Below are 18,021 nucleotides of genomic sequence, written 5' to 3'. Positions count from 1 at the left end.
TTTTTTTTGGTTTGGGGGTGTTTTTGTTGGGGTTTTTTTTTGTGGTGTGTTTTTTTTGTGGTTTTTGGTTTTTGTGTTTTGTTTTTTGGGTGTTTTTTTTTTTTTGGGGTTTTGGTTTGTGTGGGGGTTGGGATGGGGTTTTTTGGTTGTGGGGTGTGGGTTGTTGGTTTGGACTTTTTTTTTGTGGTTGGTTTGGGTTTGTGGGGTTTTGTTTGTTTGGTGGGTGGGGGGTTGTTTGTTTGTGTTTTTGTGTGGTGGGTTGGTGTGTGTTGGGGGGTGGTTGTTTGGGTTTTTTTTTTGGTTGTTGTGGTTTTGGGGGTTGTTTGGGGGTTGGGGGGTGGGTTTTTTTTTTGGTTTTTTGTTTGTGTTTGTTTTTGTGTGGTTTGTTTGGGGGGGTTGTTTTGTTTGTTGGGGTTGGTGGGGTTTGTGTTGGGGTGGGGTGTTTTGTGTTTGGGTTTTTGGGTTTGTGGTTTTTTGTGGTGTTTGTTTTGGGTTTGTGGTTGTTTTTGGGGTGTGGTTTTGTGTTGGTGTTTGTTGTTGTTTGGTTGGGGGGTGGGGTGGTTGTCTTGGTGGGTTTGTTCGTGGGGTTTTGGTGTGTGTTTTGTTTTGTGTTGGTGGGGGTTGGGGTGTTGTGTGGGGTTTTTGGGTGGGGTGTTTGTGGGGGTGTTTTTTGTGGGTTTTGTTTGTGGGGGGGTGTTTTGTTTTTTGGTGGGGTGTGGTCGTGGGTGGTTGTGTGGGTTTTGGGGTGTGTTTTTGTTGGGGGTTGGTGGTTGTGGTTGTTTTGGGGTGTGGGGGTGGTTTTTGGGTTTGTGTGTGGTTGGGGTTGTTTTGGGTGTTGGTTGGGGGTGTTTTTGTTTTTGGGGGTTTTTTTGGTTTTTGGTGGGGGGTTGTGTTGTGTTTTGGGTGGGTGGGTTGGGGGTGTTTTGGTGTTGGGTTGGGGTTGGGTGGTTTTGTTTGGTTTGGGGGTGGTGGTGTAGTTTTCTTGGGGGGTGTGTTTTTGTTGGGGGGGTTGGTATTTTGTGTGTTGTGTTTTTTGGTGTTTTTTGTTGTTTGTGGTGTGTGGTGGGGTGGTTTTGTTGGGGTGGTGGGTGGGTGTGGTTTTTGTGGGTTTGTTGGGGGTGTTGTTTGGTTTGGGTGGGGTGTTGGGGGGGTTGTTTTTGGGGTTGTGGGTTTGGGTGGGTGGTGGGGTGGGTGTGTTGGTTGTGTAGGTTTTGGTGTTAGAGTAGGAGGTGTGTCTGGGGTGGGTGGTTGGAGTGGGACTGTTGGGTGGTTGGGGGTGTGTTGTTTGGGGGATTTGGTGTGGGGTTGTTGTGTGGGGGTGGTGGGGGGGTTGTGGGGTTTGGGGTGGGGTTGGGGGTTTGGGGTGGGGTGGGGGGGTGGGGGTGGGTTGGGAGGGTGTGGGGGGGTGTTGGGGGTGGTTGTTGGGGGTTTGGTGTGTTGTTGGGATTTGGTTTGGGGTTTGGTTGTTGGTTTTTTGTGGTTTTGGTGGGGTGTGGGTGTTGTTTTTGTTTGTTTGCTGGGGGGGTGGGGGTTGGTTGTGTGGTTGGGTGTGGTGGTTGGGGTGTGTTTTGGGGTTTGTGGTTTTTTGGTGTTCGAGTGTTTGTTTGTGCGTGGGTGTTTGTGTTGTGGTTGTGGTTTTTTGTGGGTTGTGTGGGTTGTTTTGACGTGGGTGTTGTTGTGTGGGTTGTTTTGGTGGTGTGTTTGGTGTGGGGTGGGTGTGGATTTGTGTTTTGTGTGTGTTGTGGTGGGTGTGAGTGGTTTTGTTGTGTGGTGTTTAATGGTGATGGTGTGTGTGTTTTGTGTGTAGTGGGGTGAGTGTGAGTATGCGAGTGGTGTGTGGGAGTGTGGGGGGTGGTGTGAGTGTGTGTTGGGGGTGGGTGGTGGTGTGGGTTTGGGGTGTGTGTCAGTGAGTGTGCTTTAGGCGAGTGTGCCTGTGTGTGTGTGTGTGTGCGTGCATGAGTTGTGTGTGTGTGTGTGTGATATCCGCAGTGTGAACAGTGTGTGAGTAGAGAACATTATAACTAGTTGGTTTTACTAAGTAACACGCAAGACTCGAGTGTGTGAACTGACAGTTTTGTGATCTGATTGTGGCTTCTTATCAAAGAACGATGGCAGAAAAATATATTCTATACTGTAGAATAAAGGCCTGTGTGAATTACGAAATGGCTTACAATGAAATTAATCATTATATAAAACCTTCTGAGATGGCCCTGGAAGAACTGATAAGTGAGTGTTTATTGTCCCTTACATTTCATCATCAAACACATTTTAACCGTTAATATTTTTTTGTTGTTGTTTTTTTATTCGGTTTACAGTGAGAGCGGAGGCCTTTCTCTGATTCCGGGTTTTCCTGGAACGACATCAGTTCTATACCCTCTGTGATATCCATATGTGGCTTTACTGCACGGCACGAGTGGGCGGCCCTCTGGTTGTCAGTATGAATGAAACACACTTCAATGTGTTTATAGCGCTCAAATAGATGGCCAATCCCATCCTATTTTGGGGTTTCACAAAGCCGGGAAAAAACAGAATACCTCAGCTTTCAAAAAGAAATGTTAACGTGGCAGATTTATAAATAAAGTCCAGGCTTTTTCCAGTGTGCAGAGGGTTTCAGTTGTTAGAAGAACTCTGTTAAACAAGAAAACGAAAAAACCAAAACCCCTGATGTTGTGAGCTATCGAGCGCACGTTACCGGGGGAACCGGTGTGGTAAGAGCAAGTGAGGTGCGTATTAAAACGTGGACTAACTGTAGTGTTGCATCCTAGTGAAATACAGACGTGATCTGTGACGCTCTCTGCTGTCTGACAGGAACTAACCTGCAGGCGCTGATGGAGCAGGCGAAAGGAAGAAACCTGAGTTCAGCCGAGGCTCGTGATGGTGATCTCCAACAGGATCGGCCACAGTGCATCGGGGACTCGAAGAGAGCCCGCTCTCAAGCCGGGCAATCAGACGCGGGTCTGTACTCAAACACGCGACTGCAAACCCTAACCGCCACTGTGTTCGCATGAGATGTGACAAACAACGAGATTATATGTGAACCCAGTGCAGCTAGCACAGGTATATTTGTACGCAATAGACAATCCTAGCTTGTAAATGGGTACACCATTATACATTTCAATACTTTCAGTGCCCAAAAATCATTTAGGATATTAAGTAAAGATCATGTTCCTGATGATTAGACTTTTGTAAATGTCCCTACACAACTAAATATAATCCAAACTTAATTTTTGATTAGTAAGATGCATGCTAAGAACTTCAGTTGAACAACTTTTAAAGAAGATTTTCTCCAAAATAATTTTTTTTATTTTAGATTTTTTTTGCACCATCAGATGTTGTCACAGGATTTTCGAATAAGTTGCATCTCTGCGCAAAATAATGTCCCTATCTTAAAAACGATTTACATTTATTAATAAAGTAAACCGAAATCATTATTTATAACTGTCTTAACTGGCCCCTCAGTGGAAAGTTGTTTACTCTCCACTATCATTACAAAATAAATCCTAATCTAATCGATGGACAAAACTTAATTTTTGTAATTATAGATTAGTTTACCACTGTTGTTTTTGTTTGCACATAGTAAGTAGCACAGTACTAGATTAATTTATGATAAGGGTGCACCTTTGTTTCATTGCCTTTAATCCGCCATGTCAACGCTTTAGGAAACCATAATAACGTACTATATCAGTGGAAAAAAAAAAACTTATCCAGTGAAAGCCGTGTTTTATGTTTGAATCCGGACATGGCATTAGACCATTGGGACATGGTGCATCAAAATCATATTACAAAAGTTTTCGTTCATGAATTATTACGGTATTTTTAAGTTTTAATAAGTGCACATTCAGTCTAGGATCTAAAAGAGGTTGACAGAAGGGTTAAATAATTAACCATAATTCAATGAAATCAATTTATTTATTAATAATATTAAAACATTAACAAAACTATGTAAGTCAAAAAAATATAATATTTGAGTGTCTATATCAACTTTTTAATGATGTAATTCACATGGTAAACTTGTTGAAAAAAAAAAACTACTAAAATTACATTTAATTGCACATAAGAGAGTTTTATATCTCTATTAGACATTTGTAGTTGGTAAGTAGTAAAAAATGGACACAAGCACAACAAAAAATTAAAGTGAAAAGGAGAAGCTGTACAAATAAAACTTATAATAATATCTCAGTATTAAAATAAACTTGTTTTGGGGTCAGGTGGTGGATCATAAGCTGTGCGGCAGCAGAGCCGAGTTCGACGGCACCATTGATAAAGTCCTGGAGGAGCTGGGTGTGGAGCTGGTGTGTCTGGCAGGCTTCATGCGCATCCTGACGGGGAACTTCATCAAGAAGTGGAGCGGTGAGGGTCAGAAAACACTCATCCTCTCTGCTTTATTTGATTTAGACTGACACAGACCAACTAAAACTGATAATACACATTCATTTCCCTCCAAGATGATGTCACTTCCTGCAGAATGATGTCATTATAGACCTGACAGGATGCCAAGTGCTTATTGAGGGACCAGGAGGTACTGTAGTAAAAGATAGATAAATCGTGAGTGAAACTTAAAGTTAAAACATCAAAAAATAATATTAACAAAATAAAAGTAGAGTCACTGTCACCTAGTTGTCAAAAGCAACCATTGAAATAGAAAAAAGAAAAAAAAAAAAAAAAACATTTGCCATAAAAAATATATATATTTTTGAAATAAAATAAATATTAACAAATAAAATAGAACACCATCAGCTAGTTGTCAAGGCAACATTTCGCATTTTCATTTAGTAATAACTCAAACTAATTAACAAAAAAAACCTTCAAAATTAATAAAATGTACCAAAATTATAATGAATTACTAAGACTCCGTTAAAAATAATAATACAATTATAATACCTTAATGATATTAAAATAACACTGTTGAGGAAAGGAAAAAAAATAAATTAAAAATATTTTAGAATATTTAACTTCTATTTTTATTTTATTTATTTTCTTCTTCAGAAAAAACCTGAAGAAACTGTTTGTTTACAAGAAATAATAACCTGATTTCTGTGTTGAACAGCGGTGTATTTTCTCCAGTCATATAAATGCATGATGTGTGGTCGTTGATCAGGGAAGATGCTGAACGTCCACCCGTCGCTGCTGCCGTCCTTCAGAGGAGTGAACGCTCAGAAACAGGCTCTTCAGGCCGGAGTCAGACTCACCGGATGCACGGTGCACTTCGTGGCGGTCCGTCTCTCGTACCAGCCCTGACCACCTCTTACAAATGTTTCTTATCGGTTTTTAAATTCGATTTTATTTAGTACATTTTTTTTTTTTTCACTGAATTTCAGTTGAAGTTTTAGTAATTTTGTTGTGCATTTTAGTCATTTTTTTTTTTTTTTTTATATTATTAGATTTAGTTTTTACATTTAGTTATTTTAGTAATTCAGATTAAATATTTTTAATTAACTTTTTTATTTAATTTTTTATGCTAGTTTTAGGTATGTTTTTAATTTAAGCAACAATTAAAAAAAAAAATTTCTAATTATTTATATATATTTTTCAATGGGTTTTAGTTAACTTAATATGCTGGTGGCATTTTCTAGTAAACGTCTTCATTCTGACAAATCCAATTTACGTGACATTTGTTACGGACGCAACTGAAAGCAGTGATGCTACTATCTGCAGTGTTTATGAATTTATTTTAGTTATTAAGTTTTTGACCATTAAAGTTGTATATTGTTTTATTTTGTTTAGCTTTAGTACCGCAAGTTAAACTAAACAAAAATGAGAATGAAGATGAAAAAAAAAGGAAACTAGTGAAAAAAGTTAAATGAGGTTTTTGGGTTTTTTATTAAATATTAAGGAATTTATTGATTTTATTATTTATTTAGTGTTTTAGTTTACGGTACCCGTTTTTTAGCAATTGTTGTTATTTACTTTTATCGTTTTAGTTCTTTAGTAATGGTAATGAAAGAATTGAACTATTTCCTGGACTGCTGTATTTTTGATCCAAGCGATAATATTAGTTTCACAAACATTTAATTTTATTCATGTTTTGGTTTTATTTGTGCTTATGGATCGAAAGCCAGGAGTGGAAATATGATGGTGGAATTTGAATGGTTCGGCAGGAGGAATGGGACGCAGGAGCGATCTTGGTTCAGGAGGCGGTGCCCATCCTGGTGACGGACACAGAGGACAGCCTATCAGAGCGCATCCGGGAGGCGGAGCATCGGGCTTTCCCAGCAGCCCTGGAGCTGGTGTGCAGCGGCGCGGCGAAGCTGCGAGACGACGGGAGGATCGTGTGGAGCCACAGCGCTCAGGGATAAACACACACGCTTGTTATAACACTACTGTACTCTATGTTGAGATCCTGAGCCGCATTAATCAGACTCTGCTGAGGAACGCTTGAGCTATTTGAGATGTACATGATGAGAATCTTACTCCTGCATGTAACAGAACTAGATCAGCATTAAACTTAAAATTGCTCTCTAGACAAACCTGATCTTTTTATTATTATTATTACATTATTGTTCCTACCTCGTTTAAAAATATTAAACATGGCATCATGCAGAACATAAGCCCCTGGAAATCATTTCCATCAAGCAGAAACCTGATTACAAAAACATTACAGAAACTGAGACGTTAGTTCTTATTTTCAAGGAGGTCCTAAACACAGAAACAAAACATTACAACATAAACTGATATAAAATGTATTTGGATCTTTGATATAGATTGTATATCATCTTATTATCAATACATAATCATTCAAATGTTTAATCACTTGCTGCTTTGTTCCAGAAATCCTGCTTATTTTCTTTAAATACAGACCTGCTGTTAAGGTTATTTATGGATATATTAATATGCATATACTTCTGTCTAGATGTCAGCATTTATTTTCAACCCGTCTGAAAGCGCCACTGTATCACCTCCATTAATAATGTAATGTAAAATATCATTATTCATATCTTTCAATATACCCACTTTCAATTTAAGGCTTAAAAAATGATTCATCCATTCAACTAAGAAAGTTCAGTTCATATATACGTGTGTGTGTGTGTGTGTGTGTGTGTGTGTGTGTGTGTCCATTGAGTGAATCAAAAATACAGCAAATTGTATATTTTCACAATATGTTTTACTTGTATTTTTGATTTCTTCAGACTTAACATATAAAAACATCAAACATCTTTATTCCAAAGCTTTGACTGGTGTATATACAATTTCTTAAAAAAAAAAAAGTATTAAAAAATTACAAAATTGAAATAAAAACTATATAGACATTTAAAACACCAACAAAAACACTCATTTAACTTCATTTTTGGAAGAAAAAAATATTTCCATCTTTATATCCAGTCATCTTAAAGTATGATGGGAACAACATGAATAACTGCTGTTACATTTTTCCCTTTTGTCTAGCTATTTCCCTTTTTTATATATCATATATATATATATATATATATATATATATATATATATATATATTTTTAGTTATTTTTTAGTTTTATTCTGATACTTTAAAACACCAACAAAAAAACTACGAAAATGTGCAGTAAAAATCTAAATAAAAATATTAAAAGTATCTTTTTGTTTATTTTATAAAAAAATTACATATATATATATATATATATATCTATATCCCATCTTTATTTACGACTGGATAAAATATACGATTACTCTAAAGTTTTTCCCTTAATTTTGTTCTTTATTATATGTTGACTCTTCTCTCTTTTTTTGTAAAATTAACCTTTTATGAAAAAACAAAAACAAAAAAAACAACCAAGACTAAAAAAAAAAACAAGTACAGTGATTGATGACAGTGGCATTCTGGGTAGTGCCGTGTGCTCTGGATCTCAGTGGTGGGTCAGTAAGAGCGTTTAGCCTCGATAGGGGAATAACGTGCTGCTCACTAACTGGGTTCTTGAGACCCAGTTGTTGAGCTCCAGCAGACTTCATGGAAACCTCAGAACATCAGCTTCAGTTGATAACAGAGTGGATTTACTGAAGCGCGGTATAGAGAGTCTCTCGTGTCCAGCCTGGCCGGGTCAAAAACACAGCTCTCCGTTCAGTCCTGAGTCTCTCAACACATCCACGATCTCTGCTACACAACACATCACCGGTCCAGATCAAAACCTCTACAGATACTGATGCATAACATATCAAACCAGATGTGACCCTGGACCTCAAAACCAGTCATAAGGGTCTTTTACTGAATAAATGAAGCGTTCCATTGATGTCTGGTTTGTTAGGAGGACAATATTTGAAAATCTGGAATCTGAGGGTGCAAAAAAATCTAAATATTGAGAAAATCATCTTTAAAGAGTTGTTCAAATGAAGTTCTTAGCAATGCATATTACTAATTAAAAATTAAGTTTTGATATATTTACAGATAGGACATTTACTAAATATCTTCATGGAACATGATCTTAATATCCTAATGATTTTTGTCATAAAAAAGAGGAATGTATAATTGTGACTCATACAATGTATTGTTGTCTATTTCTACAAATACACCTGTGCTACTGATGACTGCTTCTGTGCTGCAGGGACACATGTATAAAAAAAGATTAAACTTATTTCAGCTAGTTGCCAAAGCAAGTAGTTTAACCTGAAGTACTAAAAACAACTCAAATGAAATAAACAATCTAATAAATAAAATGACTCAAACCGCACAATGAGCGAGTGAAACTGTAAGTGAGGTAAAAGAGTGAAATACAGCTGGGTGGTTCTCTCTGACACAGTCACCAGATAAAACAGGCCGTGGCCAGCAGCTGTGGAATCTGGGAAAAGACTCTTCATCTCCTCTCGGGACAGCGATCCCGCCGCCCATGATGCCTCGGGATCCCGCGACTGCCCACCTGGAGCCTCACTGCAGCATCACACGAGCATTTAAGAAGAATCAATTACTTAAAACTAACGGCTTTAACACAAATGACCAGAGTTAATGAAAACTACAACCATTCAAACTTGTTGTTGTTCACTGAAGTACAGCTGTAAAAGAATAAAACATAAATATTAGACTAATAAAACTTGTTCTCCTTAACTGAAATGAAAATTATAAAACACATATTTTAAAAAAATATATATAAATACATTGAAAACATATTTTAAATTGTAATGTTTCACAACATTTCTGTTTTTACAGAATTTTTTTTTTTCTCAAAAAAAAAAAAAAAAAAAAAAAAGCAGTCTTGGTGTGCAGAAGATTTATTTTTGACCAGTATATACAGTACAGGTCAAAAGTTTGGAAACATTACTATTTTTAATGTTTTTGAAAGAAGTTTCTTCTGCTCATCAAGCCTGCATTTATTTGATCAAAAATACAGAAAAACAACAGTAATATTGTGATATATTATTACAACTTAAAATAATTGTTTTTAAATTTATTATACTTTAAATTATCATTTATTTCTGTGATGCAAAGCTGAATTTTTTAGGATCATTATCACATGATCCTTTAGAAATCATTCTAATATGATGATTCATTATCAAAGTTGGAAACAGTTCTGCTGCTTAATATTTTTCAGAACATGTGATACTTTTTTTAGGATACTTTGATGAATAAAAAGTAAAAAAAAAAAAAAAAAAAAAGAAGCTATGTTTTTAAAATATAAATATTTTGTAATAACAATATACACTACTGGTCAGTAATTTGGGGTCAGTAATTTTTCTTTCTTTTTTTTTTAAATAAAATCAATACTTTTATTCAGCAAGGATGTGTTAAATTGATAAAAAGTGATAGTAAAGAAAATATATTATTAGAATATATATTATTACAATTTTTTTTTATTTTGAATAAATGCAGTTCTTTTTAACCTTTATTCATCAAATATATTAGACAGCAGAACTGTTTCCAACACTCATAATAAATCAGAATATTAGAATGATTTCTAAATGATCATGTGATAGACTGATGTTACATGTGACACTGAAGGCTGGAGTAATGATGCTGAAAATTCAGCTTTGCATCACAGGAATAAATTATTTTTTTAAAGTATATTCAAATAGAAAACTATTATTTTAAGTTGTAATAATATTTCACAATATTACTGTTTTTTTTTCTGTATTTTTGATCAAATAAATGCAGGCTTGATGAGCAGAAGAGACTTATTTCAAAAAACATTAAAAATAGTAATGTTTCCAAAAAATAAACCACAAACACATAATATAATAATCTCTCTCTCTCTCCCCTCTTTTTTATATTTTATATATATATATATATATATATAATTATATATATATATATATATATATATATATATAAATATATATAGCTAATTAGAAATATAAAGAAATAACTAATAAAAATGACAAAAAGCACATCAAAATTACTAAAATTAAAACAAACTATAAATATAGAAATACAAGCAAATTCAAATAATAAATACTACAATAGTAGTATGTAAATCATTTTAATAAATAAATAAATAACACTGCATTGACAGTTTCCTTTAAAATTTCATAAAAAAAAGAACAAATAAAATGAATAAAGGACACATTATCAGAACACAATAAACACTGCTTGAATATATTTTTAGGAAACAGTGGTCCTGATGTTAGCTTCAGATTAGATGTTAGATTTATTAATATTTTTAATTAGTTTTTATTTCATTTTTATTTTTTCAATATGTCAATTATAAAGGATAATTGATTAAAAACATTTAAAATATTAAGTTTTTATTTTATTTCTGAAAAGGAAAGTGAGAACTGTAGATGAAAAAATTTTTAAATATTTTTTTTTATATATTTTTTTCTTCAAGTAATTGTTTGTTGGTTTGTTTTTTGTCGATGGCTTTAGTCTTCATTGTAAAAACCCTGCTTTGACTGTGCAGCATTACTGATCTTTTTTGATTTCTGCATCATTTCTGGAGCTGCTGGGAATGTTTTCTTCACATTCACTCGTTCACCTCGTCTGATGGAGTGACGACGTACGGCGGATTGAAAACAAGCACGTCCACTTTTCCATTCAACCTCGGCAGAAGACACTGCACCTGCGAGACGACACAGAGTCTGAAACAAACACCTGAGATAAAACCAAAGCTTCAGACAGAAACAGTGTTGTTAATTAAGTGCCATTGATATACTCTTTTAGCTTTTGTTAATATTTTAAATTAGATTTTATTTTTAGTAAGTGTTACTGTATACAATGGATTTTTTTTTTACGTCTCTGGTTTTCCTTAATTTTTATTCATTCTAGTTTAAGTTTTTTTTTGTTTTTAGTACATCAAGTTAAAACATAAATTAGAAAATGTTGCCTTGGAAACTAGCTGAAACGAGTCTTTTTAATATTTTATTTTGTTTCAGTTGATGTTCATTATAATGTTTTCAAGTAAGGAAAATATATTTATGGTTCTCATCTTTCCTTTTATTTTAGTAAACAATAACAACCCTGTCGTAAAAAAAATAAATAAATAATAATAATAAACTCATTTTCAGTAACTGATATATATGTATATATATATGTGTGTGTGTATGTGTGTGTGTGCTGTCAAATGGTTAATCACGATTAATCACATCCAAAATAAAAGTTTTTGTTTAAATAATGTGTGTGTATACTGTGCATCTTTATTATATATATTTATAAATACAAACATGCATATATATATATATATTTAAGAAACATAAGTTATGTTTATATATTAAATATATTTATATATAAAATATTATAAATGTATATACATGTAAATATTTTCTGTAATATGTACTGTATGTGTGTGCATTTAAATATACATAGTACACATATATATTATGTAAACAAAAACTTTTATTTTGGATGCGATTAATTACGATTAATCATATGTGTGTCTGTGTACTAAATTTTTTTTTTTTGTAAGGTTATTAAAATAAAGTAGAACTAAAAAGTAAAATATAAAACAAAAAGCACTAAAATGGAAAAAACTAAAGCTGAATAAAAATAATGTTCTATAGTGCTTAAATTAAAAAAAAAATGACAACAGCACATAATACAACTCTTAAAATGAAAATTAAATTTAATATATAAAAATAAAAAGCTAATTTACAATAAAATAAAATAAAATAATATGTAAAAAAAAGAAAAAGAAAAGCAGATAAATTCTAGTATATAATTAACAGCAGGTGGCTGTGTCTCACCAGGTCGGTGATGACTGGCTGCAGCTGCAGGTGATTGCACTGAGTGCCGCTCTGCAGAGAGTGCACTCACAGCCAGCTGGATTCACATCAGTGCAGCTGCAGAACAAAACACAACCAGTGACTTTCATGAGTGCAAACAGAGATGAGAGGAGCCCACGTGATCCGTCTATACTCACAGATACAAGCGCGCTCCAGGCCCGACCACAGACGCCGAGGGAAAGCCGAGATGACTCCAGACCCGCTGCCCACCTCCAGACACACAGACGGCCTGATCAGAGACACACAGTGGGCTGCTTGATCTTACCATACTATTCTAATATATTATCTTAATTATGAACATACTGGTTTGTAGTGAAAACAGTTTTACAGTCCACGCTGTACAATAAGGAACATAAATCGTCCTAAATTTGTTCTAAGATCATTTCTTAGTGCATAAGTGCGATTCTAGAGAAAACTAATGTGCGCACAAAAACTCACGGCCTACTGTAATGCCTCTCTTGCAGATGTGACTTTTCATAAATCGTAAATGCTCTTGAAAATGTGCGCTGCTGACTGCTGACATATCTCCGCCTTGTAAACACCCCCTAATATATATTTAATTAGCATATGTGACCCTGGAGCACAAAAGCAGTCATAAGTAACAGGTATATTTGTATCTGTATACACTGTGTAGGTCAAAGTTATCCATTTTTCTTTTATGCCAAAAATCAAAGCCAATTTCATGAAGATGTTTTGTAAATGTCCTACTGTAAATATATCAAAACTTAATTTTTGATTAGTAATATGCATTGCTAAGAACTTCATTTGGACAACTTTAAAGATGATTTTCTCAATATTTAGATTTTTCTGCTGCCCCCTCAGATTCCAGATTTTCAAATATTGTCCTCCTAACAAAACAGACATCAATGGAGAGATTATTTATTCAGCTTTCAGATGATGTATAAATCCTCACTTAAAAAAAATTGACCCTTATGACTGGTTTTGTGCTCCAGGGTCACAAATATGAACATTACCATGGCTTTTATGTGTACACACACCAGAGATCAAATTTGTTTGTAATGCGACGCTTTATAAATGAGGCCCAGTGAGTCGAGAGTCTAGCAGCTTCACCTGCTTCCCTTCAGCCGCCGGCGCCTTTCTCCAGAGCGCCCATCAGCAGGAACGAGCCTTCGGCCGGTTCATACACGTCTGTGAAAGCGCCGTGGCCAGCCGGAGCGTACAGGGGTGTCGGGTACATGACAGCAGCAAAGCCTGATGGGAAAAACAGGGATGTACAGGATTTTGCAACATCCTAATATACTGCGATATAGGGCTGCACGATTAATTAGGGATGTAATGATTCACCGCGAGCCGGTTGAAAATCGACTGAAATACAGTATGTGACGATTCAAATTGGTTAAGATGTTAAACAAATCGCGACACAATAAAGAGTAAGAGTTTATATGAATGCATCTCTGAGGGGAACTGACTATCTTTAGAAAAGTTTAGATGTATTTTCTTTTCATCTTGCCTCTGAACGATGCATATTAAAGTAGTGTTTATAAGCGCAGCTCTGCTTTGTTTACAGCAGTAACCAAGGAAACACTGTATCATTGCTGTTCATAAGTACAGCTCTTCTTTGTTTACAGCGGTAACCGAGGAAACAATTTATCATTGCTCTTTATAAGCGCAGCGCTGCTTTGTTTACAGCGGTAACCAAGGAAACAATGTATCATTGCTGTTCATAAGCGTAGCACTGCTTTGTTTACAGCGGTAACCAAGGAAACAATGTATCATTGCTGTTCATAAGCGTAGCACTGCTTTGTTTACAGCGGTAACCAAGGAAACAATGTATCATTGCTGTTCATAAGCGTAGCACTGCTTTGTTTACAGCGGAAACCAAGGAAACAATGTATCATTGCTGCTTATAAGCGTAGCGCTGCTTTGTTTACAGCGGTTACCAAGGAAACACGTTCATAAGCGCAGTTCTGCTTTGTTTACAGCGGTAACCAAGGAAACACTGTATCATTGCTGTTCATAAGCGCAGCTCTGCTTTGTTTACAGCGGTAACCAAGGAAACACTGTATCACTGCTGTTCAAAAGCTCCACCTGCTGGCAGAGAGTGAATCTGCGTCTCCTGCTCAGCCTGCCTGCTGTTTCTGTTTCATGCAGATATGTTTTATGTATAGATTAGCAAAACTGAAGTCAGACCATTCTGTTTTTGCTTCAGATTCCAAAATGATACAATCTAATTTAGATTAGAAACTGCTCATGTCGCGTGTATACAGCATCTTTGTTTGGATCGTGATTAAAATGCAGTGCTTGCCTCTAATTTTAAATGGAAAGAGCACAGACGAAGCTTCAGTTTGTTTAAACGAAGAGATTTCTTTTATTTGTGTTACTTCTTTGATTTGGGGTTTGTTTTACATTTTCAATTTAGATTTGTTATATTTCAATTTCGCAAAGAAACGTGCAGCATTTTGTCCAAGCAGTAATTAAAGGACACATTTTCATTTACTGTATACTGTGCATTAAATCTCATTTTCATAAAGGCTATGTCAGTTAGCACTGCATTATGTGAGATAAAAAAACAATAACAAATTCGTCTTTATTCTTCTCATGTTGTGTAACATATAATCATAGTTTTAAATGCAAAGCTGAACTACCTCCTACGTTTCTGTTAGGAACTGATAAACAAGTACATGGTACATTTTATTACAGATGCGCTTTATTTGACTTCTTTTGGACTGCTGAACAAAAACACCTGCCTACTCCCATAATAACAACTAAAAATATCAATAATCATTTTTAATATAACTCTGAATGGATTCGTCTGAAAGAAGAAAGTCATATAAAACCAGGATGCCTCGAGGGTGAGTAAAACATGGGCCAATTTTCATTTTTGGCTGAACTAACCCATTAAAGCTCTTCATTTTGAATTATCAAAGTGCATTCGATAGAATAATTTAAGTCCATTTTTTCCCTAAGTCTTCATTTGTCTTTTTTATTTATATCTCAATAAATACTGTACGTGGACTTCATATTGAGATATTATCATACCATGATATTTTGATATGGGAAAAAAATAATGCAAGTTATTAATGGGGTTCACAAACAAGGTCCAGTTCTGCTGGTCGGGTGTCAGACGTCTCTGAACAGATTTTATGCGCCTCCCTCGCTCGCTAACGAACCCGCCGCAATCTGGCTTTAAGTGTCTTTTCACACGCAAACGGCTTGATTGGGGCTTTTATGGATATATTTTCTGAGCTCTGGCACGCTGGAGCGCTCGATGGTGTGAATGTTAAAAGCCCCGAGCGTGTAAAATCTGCTCTGAAAACAAGCGAATTAAGAGAGGAGAAGTTTACAATGTCTTAATGAAGTCTATAAATGTAGCAGCATCTGTCTGAACACGCATCGCTCCGTCACATAAACTTCTGGAATAATTTCTGTCCTTTCATACAGCCAGCACAGAACATATTGTGCTGATACCATTTACATTTAATGGTCAAAACTATTTGGATACATGATACATATATATAGTATACGTATATATACTAGTGCTGTCAAACAATCTCATTCAAAATAAAAGTTTTTATACATAATACATGTGTATTATGTCTGTGCTATATATGTACATATAAATGCACACTACTTAGCATGTATACATTTTTAAATATATACATGCATATACATAATAAATATGCACGTACACACACACACATATTAATTGTTTGACAGCACTAATATATTTATTAATACATTTTTGTTTTGTACTGGATGTGTACCATATGAATTTACTATGGTATTTGACACTTCAAAGAATACAGTGTTATTATGGAAAACATATAAAATTCAGTAAAAATTATGACATGAATAATACATTTTAGTATCTAAAATTCAACATAATTTTGTTTGTTCACGTCATATTTTTTTACTCTCATATAATTTGTATTATTATATAAACAATTTTAAGTTTCTTAAATATATACATGCATATACATGAATAAATATGCACAGTACACACACATATGCGACACTGTTTTTAAACACTAATATGTATTTATTAATAGCATTTTTTTTTTTTTTTTTTTTTACTGAATGAGTACCATATTAATTTACTATGGTATTTTCAAACAATTCAAAGAATAAAGGCTGCACCACTTTTAATAGGAAAACATTAAAATTCTGTAAAAAATTATGACATGAAAAAGTACTACAATTTAGTATTTCAAATTCAACATAATTTTTTGTTTTTATGTCATATTTTTTTTACTTTCATAATTATAAATTTTTTTATTTTTACTGTAAATTATTTTAACTTTTTTTATACCGAAATGCATTTTTACACTGAATGAGCACCATTTTATTTACTATGGTTTTTTCAAGGCAAATACATGTAGTACACTGTTTAAAAAAAATAAGGAAATGAAATGTTTTATGCCATAAACATCATGTTTTGTATTTTTTATCTGTTTTTTTTTTTTTTTTTTTACTTCATATATCTATCTATTTATCTGTGCTGTCAAACGATTAATCCCATTAGTTGCATCCAAAATAAGTTTTTTTTTTACAAAATATGTGTGTATGTATTGTGTGTGTGTATATATATATATATATATATATAAAAACCCTATTTTAGTCATAACTGTGTTTTTAATATTGTTGTTTGTTTATTTTCTTAGGTACTTTAACATTTTAATGGGGGAAGCATGAACAATTCAGCTGTTTTAAAATTCCCTTCTTGCACTCATTATAAAAGGTACTTTACAATAGCAGTACCATGTCATTGTTATATTACTTTGGTAATATCAGAGTACATGGAATTTTTCAAATATATCTCACAGTACATAACATAATTATCATAAAAAATGTAACGTGACATTTACATAAAACACAGAACAGCATTAACAAAAAAGTACCAGGGTATTACCATGGATTTGTGGAGACAGTACCATGATAAAACAACAGTATTATTTTAGTACTTTGCTGTAAATTGTAAAGACCATGGTTTGTGAATCCTGTAAGCAACTGCTACCATGGTATGTGTCGGAATACTATGGTATTACCACATCTTTTTGACCGTCGCGCACTCATAATCGTTATTTATAATATTTTAAACTTTCTGATATAGACATGTCTTTTAAACTTTATATTATATGTGATAATGAAGGTGTTTCTTACCCTGTCTGCTCCAAGAGCATGGTTTTCAAACACAACAGCGCGTGGACTCTGAATGCAGCGCTTCCGGCTACTGTCACAAGTGCATTATGGGAGTCGTAGTTTTTCAACATGGATTCGTATGCCATGACCCCGCGTCGATTTTTTGATTGTGAATCATAATGGAAATATTATAAAAACAACTTAAGATCGATACTTTACTCCTTTAGGGTAACGTGAAGACACAGTGTATATAATTTTTTCATGTTTGTAGATCCCAAATCAGTGACACTTCTTGTATGTGCAATTTTATACATATATTGTCATATACATCCCAACCGAAGTATATATATAAGAAATAAGTGCTTTTATTTTGTCCGTGCGAGCGTGAGCCGCTCCAGATGGCCCTGGTTAGAGCGTCCACGTGCTGTTTGCAAACTCTCAATTATAGATACAAGAGGGGCTCATAAAAGACAAGCAATAAAACATGTAATTTTTTGCATGCAGCGAGTGATAAATCAAATGACTCACTTTACTTCACTTTAATTTAGGTATTCCTGAATCTGCAGAAAGGCCAGAGCTTTACAGGTTTTTTCTTTTTTTTTTTATCTTAGTTTTATACTCTGTAAAGCACAGTGGTCAACTCCTCTTGTGTTTATTTGTGCTATAAAAAAGAACAAAAAAAATGAAACTTTGCCACAACATTTGTATGTATCCTATATAGCCTACTATATACAACCAATGACGATTTTTAAAGTTTTTTTATAAATAATTCTCTTCTGCTCACCAAGCCTACATTTATTTGATCCA

The 18,021-nt window shown here is 34.3% G+C and overlaps 2 long non-coding RNA genes across 2 annotated transcripts; both read right to left on the bottom strand.

Moving 5' to 3' along the window:
- Positions 1 to 10,814: 10,814 nt before the first annotated feature.
- Positions 10,815 to 12,141, bottom strand: LOC122135910. Its single transcript, XR_006153768.1, has 2 exons — positions 12,076 to 12,141; positions 10,815 to 10,955 (listed from the first exon to the last, which is right to left on the bottom strand). It is a non-coding gene; the product is annotated as an uncharacterized LOC122135910 (long non-coding RNA).
- A 62-nt stretch (positions 12,142 to 12,203) lies between these two features.
- Positions 12,204 to 17,387, bottom strand: LOC109063089. Its single transcript, XR_006153767.1, has 3 exons — positions 17,236 to 17,387; positions 13,186 to 13,326; positions 12,204 to 12,343 (listed from the first exon to the last, which is right to left on the bottom strand). It is a non-coding gene; the product is annotated as an uncharacterized LOC109063089 (long non-coding RNA).
- Positions 17,388 to 18,021: the final 634 nt, after the last annotated feature.

Source organism: Cyprinus carpio, chromosome B1, assembly GCF_018340385.1.
Source record: "Cyprinus carpio isolate SPL01 chromosome B1, ASM1834038v1, whole genome shotgun sequence".
NCBI classification, from domain to species: domain Eukaryota; kingdom Metazoa; phylum Chordata; class Actinopteri; order Cypriniformes; family Cyprinidae; genus Cyprinus; species Cyprinus carpio.
This window is presented reverse-complemented; position numbering and strand designations above follow the sequence as displayed.